General features: G+C 33.6%; 1 long non-coding RNA gene across 1 annotated transcript; it reads left to right on the forward strand.

The window, feature by feature from the left end:
- Window positions 1–3333: 3333 nt before the first annotated feature.
- Window positions 3334–5189, forward strand: LOC148762473 (uncharacterized). The gene is made up of 3 exons (XR_016026144.1): window positions 3334–3430; window positions 4079–4162; window positions 4998–5189. It is a non-coding gene; the product is annotated as an uncharacterized LOC148762473 (long non-coding RNA).
- Window positions 5190–8484: the final 3295 nt, after the last annotated feature.

The raw sequence follows: 8484 nt of genomic DNA on the forward strand, positions 1-8484 counted from the left end.
AAACAATTGTTAAGGCTTATGGCTTTTATTAAAACAAGGCTCAAGCCAAAACTAATCCTCGGGGATACCTTGGCCGAGGTATCTAACCGAGTCCGCCAAGGGTGTTAAAATATTCACACGTGAAACACATTTTTATTTTTAAAAACAAGCCGTCCCTTGGCGTTGGCCGAGTTACACATTCACGTGGGGGTTCGACGTGAAGTGAGCTCTAATACTACCCCAGGAGTTACCCTCCTCGCCTCTACAACCGGAGTAACTATATAACTGGGTTTACCGTGCCCCTCTAATAGGCAGTCCACGGAAACCCGTCACTGCAGTGACTAACCCACCAATTTTAATAAAATTTCGACAGTATAACGTGGCTTTTATTTATTTATCCAGCCTGCATAGTAAAACAACTTACATAAATTTCCCAATGCATTCACAAAATATAGCCACATATACTCATTTCTCATAAGCCATTCCTAGGAAAATATATATTTTTCAAGTCAATTTGTAGCCTCCAATTACTCAATTTCATAATCAATACAATATATTTTTATTTGTCACATTTATTCCTAAAACATCAAAAATCCCGTTTTAATCTCGTTCTCATTTCATAAAATACATAAAGGGCTTTTAAAATAAACTCTAGATAATTTACAATAATAATAAGTTTACTCACCTTTTGTACAAACTAAAAGCTTTCTAAGCGCCCCGATCACTACTCGTCGGGTACGACTTCTTTGCCTTTTCCGGAAGGCTCTCCTCCTAGACACATTACAAAAATTTACACAATTCATCACATTGATGCTAAATCACTATATAATTAACTTAAATCCTATACTAATGCATGGTATGAAATGCAATAGCCTAAAACGGCTTAAATGCGGTATTAACCTATTTTTGGCACTTTGCCCGATAAATTGCTAACGCGCTCCATTTTAGCTCTAAATCATCCCATTCTCTCTCCAACATTTCTAACCATCAAATATCAGCCAATAACCTTCTAAAAACAACAAAAATCAGCTCACTCCCTTCCTTGGAAAATTCGGCCAAAAATGGGACATTAACTCGGTAAATTTTCTACTTTGTTTTTCTATCACGTTTAAACGTTTTTCATCATTTTCTCTTCATTTCCCTTAGAATAAAATCAATTCATCATCATTGTACAGCATTGAGCATCCAGCCAAGAGTGGGTATTGTGAAAATTTAATGATTTCTTGCCCAATTTAATTTCTAAACACATTTAACTAACTAAAACTATCAATTTAACTAAAAATCAAAACCTAAAAATTTCAATTTCTCTCTCCTAGAATTTCGTCCAGCCCTTGATATCACTTTTTGATCTCTCTCCTCAAGCATGCTAAATGGAAATAAAGGCATAGGAAAGGTAGGAATCAAGCTAAAATCGAAAAATCTTACCGTTAGACGCGTAAACGGTCGAAAACCGCGAATTTCTCTTTGAATTTTCTTGTTTCTCTTTGGTTTTTCTTTTCTTCTTCCTTTCCTCTCTATTTCCTCTGTTTTTCTTCCTTATGGCCGGCCAGCACTCAAAATTTGGGTTTAAATGGTTGACTTTTCATTAAAATATTATTATTTCATTAAAAAATGCCATGTGTCACTTTCCCATTGGCCCATTTTTAAAATTTCATCCATTTGTTTCCAAATTTTCACCATACACTTGTCTCATATATTCATAGCTTAGATAAAATTCTCAGACTCATCCAAAGTCTCGGTGGAGTAATTTTTACAATTTACACTTTTGCCCCCGTAAAAGTCAAAAATTACATTTTTGCCCCAAAAATTGAAAAATTGTCCATAGACATATTTTTCACCCATTATACTCATACCATTCTCCAATTTGTCAAATTTGATCTAAATTCTCTCAAAATCTCAAATTTTGTCCATGGGTGGCAAAATTACGATTTTGCCCCTACACTCCAAAAATCACCAGAATTAAACTTTTTCACTTCCTATCATTAAATTATACTCCAAATAGTTAATCTTGGTCAAAAATTTCACTCCATGATCAAATTATTATCTTAGGTGGCAAAATGACGATTTTGCCCTTAAATATCAAAATTTCTAATTTTACCCCAAATGAACTCTCGAACTCCGAACAATCATTTTTAGTCATTCATGGACTATAAAATATTAAATTTCATCCTACAATTCCTATTTGAACTAGTTCGAGGTTAAATAAATTTAAGTGTACCGTTAGGTACAATATCAGGTTTCGTTTATTCTTAGGTGCTTTTCTAGCGTAATAACATGCTACTCAATGCATGTATGTCATGACATGTATTTATAGGGTCGGGTTTTACATTAAAGATGAGATTTTTAATGAGACTAAAAAGATTCAAAGAGAAAGAAAAAGAGGAAGAACAAGCAAATGAGCTTAAAGTAGGAAAATCCTTCCTTTAAGCATAACGACTATTCTTTTATCTTTCAGCCGATATTCCTTAAGCCAAAACTTCCTTCATTGTTCATCATTCTTAAGAAAGCTCCCATCTTTTTAAACGTAAATATCCAATCAACCTTCATAGAGGTTTTAATTTCATACTCCTTGAAAATCCATTATTGTATAAGTTATAACTCCTTGAAAAGGTAGTGTTAAGATTATACCTCTAAGCAAAAGGTAGAAAGGTTGTGCTTGATCCTTGAAAGGCATTGAGTTGCTGTTTGTAAAGCCCGACCTTATAAAATACTATTCATGACATACATGTGATGATAGCATGATTGCATGCTAGGAGAGTCCCGAAAAATTTACAAAAGTCGGTATTGTACCTAGAGGTACAACAAAGTTTATTTAATCCTCGAACTAGATCAAATAGGAATTTTAAGGTGAGATTAAGAGTTTCACAGTTCATGGATGACTTAAAATGGTAATTTGGAGTTTGAGGATCAATTTGGAGTCAAATCAGAATTTTCACTAACTAGGGGCAAAATGGTCATTTGCCACCTGGGGACAAAATGGGAATTTTAGAAAAGATTTTTTTGACCCCATTTGACTTATTAGAGTATAATTTGACTTATTGAAGTATGATTTGAGGTTTAGAAGTGAAAAATTTTAATTTCGGTATAATTTGGAGTATAGGGGTAAAATGGTAATTTTACCACCTCAGGGGCAAAATTGTAATTTTCTACCACCAGAATATTTTTTTCCAGCACATGGTCTTCCTTTGTCTTCATCTTTGACCCTTGACTAAACATGTGGTGGAGATAAAATGTTTAAATTTTTAAAATTTTAAAAACGGGCCAATGACATGATGCCATGTGTCATGCCTTTATTAATTTATTATTTTCCTTTTTAAAAGGCACAAAATCAGCCCATCTTCCACCCCATGGCCGGCCAAACCAGCAAGAAGAGAGAGAAAATAAAAACAAAACCCTAGAGAGAGAAAATCAAAGAAAAAGTGTGAATTTTCAAGGAAATTAAGTGAAAAAGGTGAGTTTTTTCTATTAAGCTTGAGTTTTCTTATTCCCAAGCATTTCTCTTTATTTTCCATGATTAAATTACATGTTTTCATGATGAATTCAATTCTGAAAAAATGGGTTAGGAGAGAGAAAGTTGTTGGATTTATTTGATTTTAATTTATGTTAGTGTTTTTAGTTAGTTTAGCATATTTAGAAACAAAACAACAAGAAAAGAATTTATTTTCTCCCCCAACCATTAATGGCTGAATTTACCATGTAGTGAGTGAGGATGAGTTTGATTTTATTCTAGGAGAATTGGTTAAGGAATGATGAATTATGAGCCTAGAAAAATAATGGGAATTTTCGGAGCAAAAATACGAATTTTTACCCACTAGGGGTATTTTCGTAATTTGCTGTTGGGACTGATAATTTGCACCACACTGAGGGACATTAAGTTAATTTGGGTGCAATTGAGGTATAGAAACTGAAAAGAATTAAATTGGAGTTTAAACAGACCCGTTAGGAATTTAATCGGGTGATAAGACGAATTAGGCCAATACCGGGTTTAGATAGCTACCAGTGCATTTTTGCATTCCATATCATGCATTGGTAGTCTAAATTAGTTTAATTTTGATTTAGTACCAACTTGGTGAAACTCTCGATTTTGTACTACGTCAAGGTGGTGAGTCCTCCGATAAAGGCAAGGAAATTGCATCCGAGGACCAGTAGACAGAGTGCTTCGAAAGTCCGCATTCTAGACATTGTGAGTAAACTTACTGTCATTTTAATTATCTATGGTGGTTTTTAAATGCTTTCATGAATTCTATGGAAAAAGGAATTTAAAAAGATAAATTTTCATGTTTTATGAATAAATGAGTTTCAATGAAATTAAATTATAAATTGTTTTGAAATTAATAGTGATTTTGAAAAATAGAGTACACGGAGACTGTTAATTGTGGCAATTTGATTGTTTAAATTAACTGGCTTATGATAAATCGAGCATGATTGGCTAGTTGGCAATTGTATTGAAATGCGAATTGTTTGGTTACCTTGAAAAACTACGAATTACAAAATTGCCATATCATGTTATTGAGTTTTATTATATGGTGGATTATATATTAATTAATCACTGCAGTAGGGGGTTTCTGTGGACCAGCCTTTTAGAGGGGCACGGTAAACCCCATTATATTCTTACCTCGAACGGAGAGGCACGTAGGGTATCTCCTGGGGTAAAGTTTAGGGTTCACTTCACGCTAAACCACCACGTGAGGGGGAACTCAGCCAACGCCAAGGAATGGCTATGTTTTCAAAACAAAAACATGATTTATGTGAAATGTGAATTTTAATAGCCTTGGCGGTCTCGGTAGGATGCCTTGGCCAAGGTGTCCCCGAGAATGGATTTATGGCACAAGCCTAGATTTTTATGAGATTAATAAGCCTCTTTACGTGTTTTGAACAAAATGTGTTCTAATGCTATAACCCAGTTTATGATGATTTACTTTATTGTCTTCATGTACTCAACTCTAGATGTTTATGATGATGTTTGTTTACTCATTGGGATTTTATAATCTCACCACCCTCCTTTCCACCCATTTCAGGTTTAGTATAGACTGTAGATAGCTGATCTCATCGAGGACTACAGTGGGATCTGCATTTTCCAAACCGTAGGTTCATAGTCCTCTTTACTTTTGTTTATTCGGGGGCACTCTTGTTATTGTAAATTAAATTAAATATTTTGGCTTACTGTATTTAAGTATGTATAAATTTATTTAACTTTTACGTTATAAAAATTATTCACGTATAACTCTATAAATATTGTTTTATAAGAAAATAGAATATTTTACTTAATATTTCTTTTATTTTCTTATTATATTCAAATAACCATAATTTCGTTTTAAATGAAGATTTTAGACTTTTAAACTCATTTTGAATATGAATTGTGTGTTTTGTACTTGTATATTACGTTTTACCCAGTTTTAAAATTTTTGAGAAAAATGACCAAAATACCCTTGTGAGACGAAAAATTAATATTTTATTTGTTTAAAGTTGGAAACAGCTTAAAATATTTTAGAACACGATATTTGACAATGGTTGCTCACAAGGGAACAGAGAAACTGATAGTAAAGCCTTGCAGGGTTTCGGGTTGACATTCCGGGCAATAAGTGTCTATCGGGACACCGCGGCGGTCGTCACGGGCTCGAGGGGAGTACCGGGTCGTGACACTGTTAGTGGTGAAGTCTCAATGAACAATATATCAAAAGGGGGATGAATTGATATATTAAAAATTTCTTTGAAAATCTAAGTATAAAAATAAAAACTTTTTCACTCAAAAATATTTCCTAGCTTCAAAAGTAATTTTCCAACAATAAATTTCTAAGAACAAAAACAATATACCAAAGTAAAGTATTTTTTTCTTAAGTTAAATTCAAGCTCTGAAGTAAAGGGAAAACTATTTTTCTAAGTGTAAAACAATAAATCAATATAAATCTATTTTTCTAAGGCAAGAACAAGCAATAAGTAATAGCTCAAAAAATTAAAAAGAGACAAAATTTATAGTGGTACGACTTTTTTGTTGCCTACATCCAATCCCTTAGTAACCAAGGAATTTCAATCTAATAACAAGGATTCTTGTTTTTTTAACAAGAAACGTTAACCCTTACACAATCCATAAGGGATTCTTTCTTTTTAATGGGATCAAGTGGTAACCTTAACACAATCCACAAAGAGATTCTTGCTTTTTCAAGAGATCAAATGATAAGCCACACATAATCCACAAAGAGATTCTTGGTTTTTAAATGGGAAGCGATAACCTTTACAAGATAACTTTTAAAGGTTAAGCTAGAACATTTACAAGATGTATGTACAAAGGAGTAATAGCAAAGATTTTCCTTACAAAGGTTGGATGCTAGAGATTTTAGCTTGGGTGTATTGAGAGAAGAAAAATTCGCTTGAATGAAGCAAGGATTCAACTTTGTAAGGTTAGTGTAAGACTAAAAAGAGACTAGAGAGTGAAGATGAGGTTTTAGGTAGTCTCTCAAGGGTTCGAAGCTTTGGTTCTGGTTTTTTCTTACTTCAAAATGGCTCAAATGCGTCTATTTATAGCTAAGGCAATGTTTAGAGCTATTAGACACAAGTTTGAATCAAATCTGACCATTGTTGAAGCTTAAGGGTCTACTATAACACTCATAAGGTCAACTATGTTCTTTAAATTTCTCAAATTAGGGCTTTCATAGTCAAGTATAATCCTCCTCTAGTTGATCCATCTCTTGAGAGCATGTTTCTTACAAGTCTAAACTGCTATAGTCGACTATGCTTCCTCTATGGTAAACTATGGCTATGTAATCTTGACTTTTTCTTGCCTTTGACTTGTCGGGGTCGACTACGCTTGGTTCAGGGTCAACTATGGCTGTGTAATCTTGACTTTTTCTTGCCTTTGACTTGTTAAGGTTGACTATGTCTGTTCAAAACGTGATTTTCTTGAGCTTTCTAGAATAGGGTCGATTATTGTCACTACCCGGAACCTCCCTCGGGCTCATGATAACTGTCGTGACATCCCAATTGATACTAATTACTCGGAATACCAATCGAAACCCCGCAAGGCTTACATATCAGTTTTAAACAATTTTCAGTCGTTTCTGGCTCAAGTAAATCAAAAGACAAAAATATAGCATTTTTATATAAAACAATATTTATAGAAACACGTGTAAGTAATCTTTTGTAACTTAAAAGTAAAATAAATTCATACATATAATAATTTACAAAGTTATAATGTACAATAATAATTACAATGACAAGTGGCCCATAAATACACCAAGTGTTGGTGATAGTAACCTACTGTCTGTGTGATAGAGGGGTCAACTGGAATCCTCGACAAAATCGGGTATCTACAAGCTACCATAGGCTTGAAATATTTGGAAAGGAGGTGGGTGAGATTTTGCAATCCCAATGAGTAAACAGACATTATCATAAATATCTAAAGGCGAGTAACATGGAGGCAAGTTTAAACAACAAATTACCAACCATTTCATAAGGTTTTCAATTTATTTCTTAAACCATAAAATATTTGTAATTTACCAAAACAGTTGTTAAGGCTTATAACTTTTATTAAAAACATGGCTCAAGCCAAAACTAGTCCTCGGGGATACCTTGGCCAAGGCATCTAATTGAGTCTGCCAAGGTTGTTAAGATATTTACATGTTAAACACATGTTAGTTTTGAAAACAAGTCGTTCCTTGGCGTTGGCCGAGTTACACATTCACGTGGCGGTTCGACGTGAAGTGAGCTCTAACACTACCCCAGGAGTTACCCTCCTCACCTCTACAACCGGAGTAACTATATAACCAGGTTTACCGTGCCCTTTTAATAGGCAGTCCACGAAAACTCATCACTGCAGTGACTAAACCCATCAATTTTAATAAAATTTCGACAGTATAACGTGGCTTTTATTTATTTACCCAGCCTGTATAGTAAAAAACAGCTTACATAAATTCCCAATGCAATTATAAAATATAGCCACATATACTCATATATCATAAGCCATTCATAGGAAAATATATTTTTCAAGACAATTGGCAGCCTCCAATTACTCAATTTTATAATCAAAAGTTTCTTATTTTAGAAAATGAAGACAATATATTTATTTGTCACATTTATTTCTAAAAGATCAAAAATCCCATTTTAATCTCATTTTCGTTTCATAAAATCCATGAAGAGCATTTAAAAATAAACTCTAGATAATTTACAATAATAATAGGTTTACTCACCGTTTGTACAAATTAAATGCTTTCTAGGTGCTCCGATCACTGTTCGTCAGGTATGACTTCCTTGTCTTTACCGGAAGGCTCTCCTCCTAGACAGCAAAAAAATTCACAATTTACCACATTGATGCTAAATCACTATATAATTGACTTAAATCCTATACTAATGCATGATATGAAATGCAATAGCCTAAAATGGCTTAAACGCGGTATTAACCTATTTTTGGCACTTTACCCGATAAATTACTAACGCGCTCTATTTTAGCTCTAAATTGTCCCATTTTCTCTCCAACATTTCTAACCATTAGATATCAGCCAATAATCCTCT

This window comes from Theobroma cacao, chromosome 5 (genome assembly GCF_053813885.1).
Source record: "Theobroma cacao isolate CCN51 chromosome 5, ASM5381388v1, whole genome shotgun sequence".
NCBI lineage: Eukaryota > Viridiplantae > Streptophyta > Magnoliopsida > Malvales > Malvaceae > Theobroma > Theobroma cacao.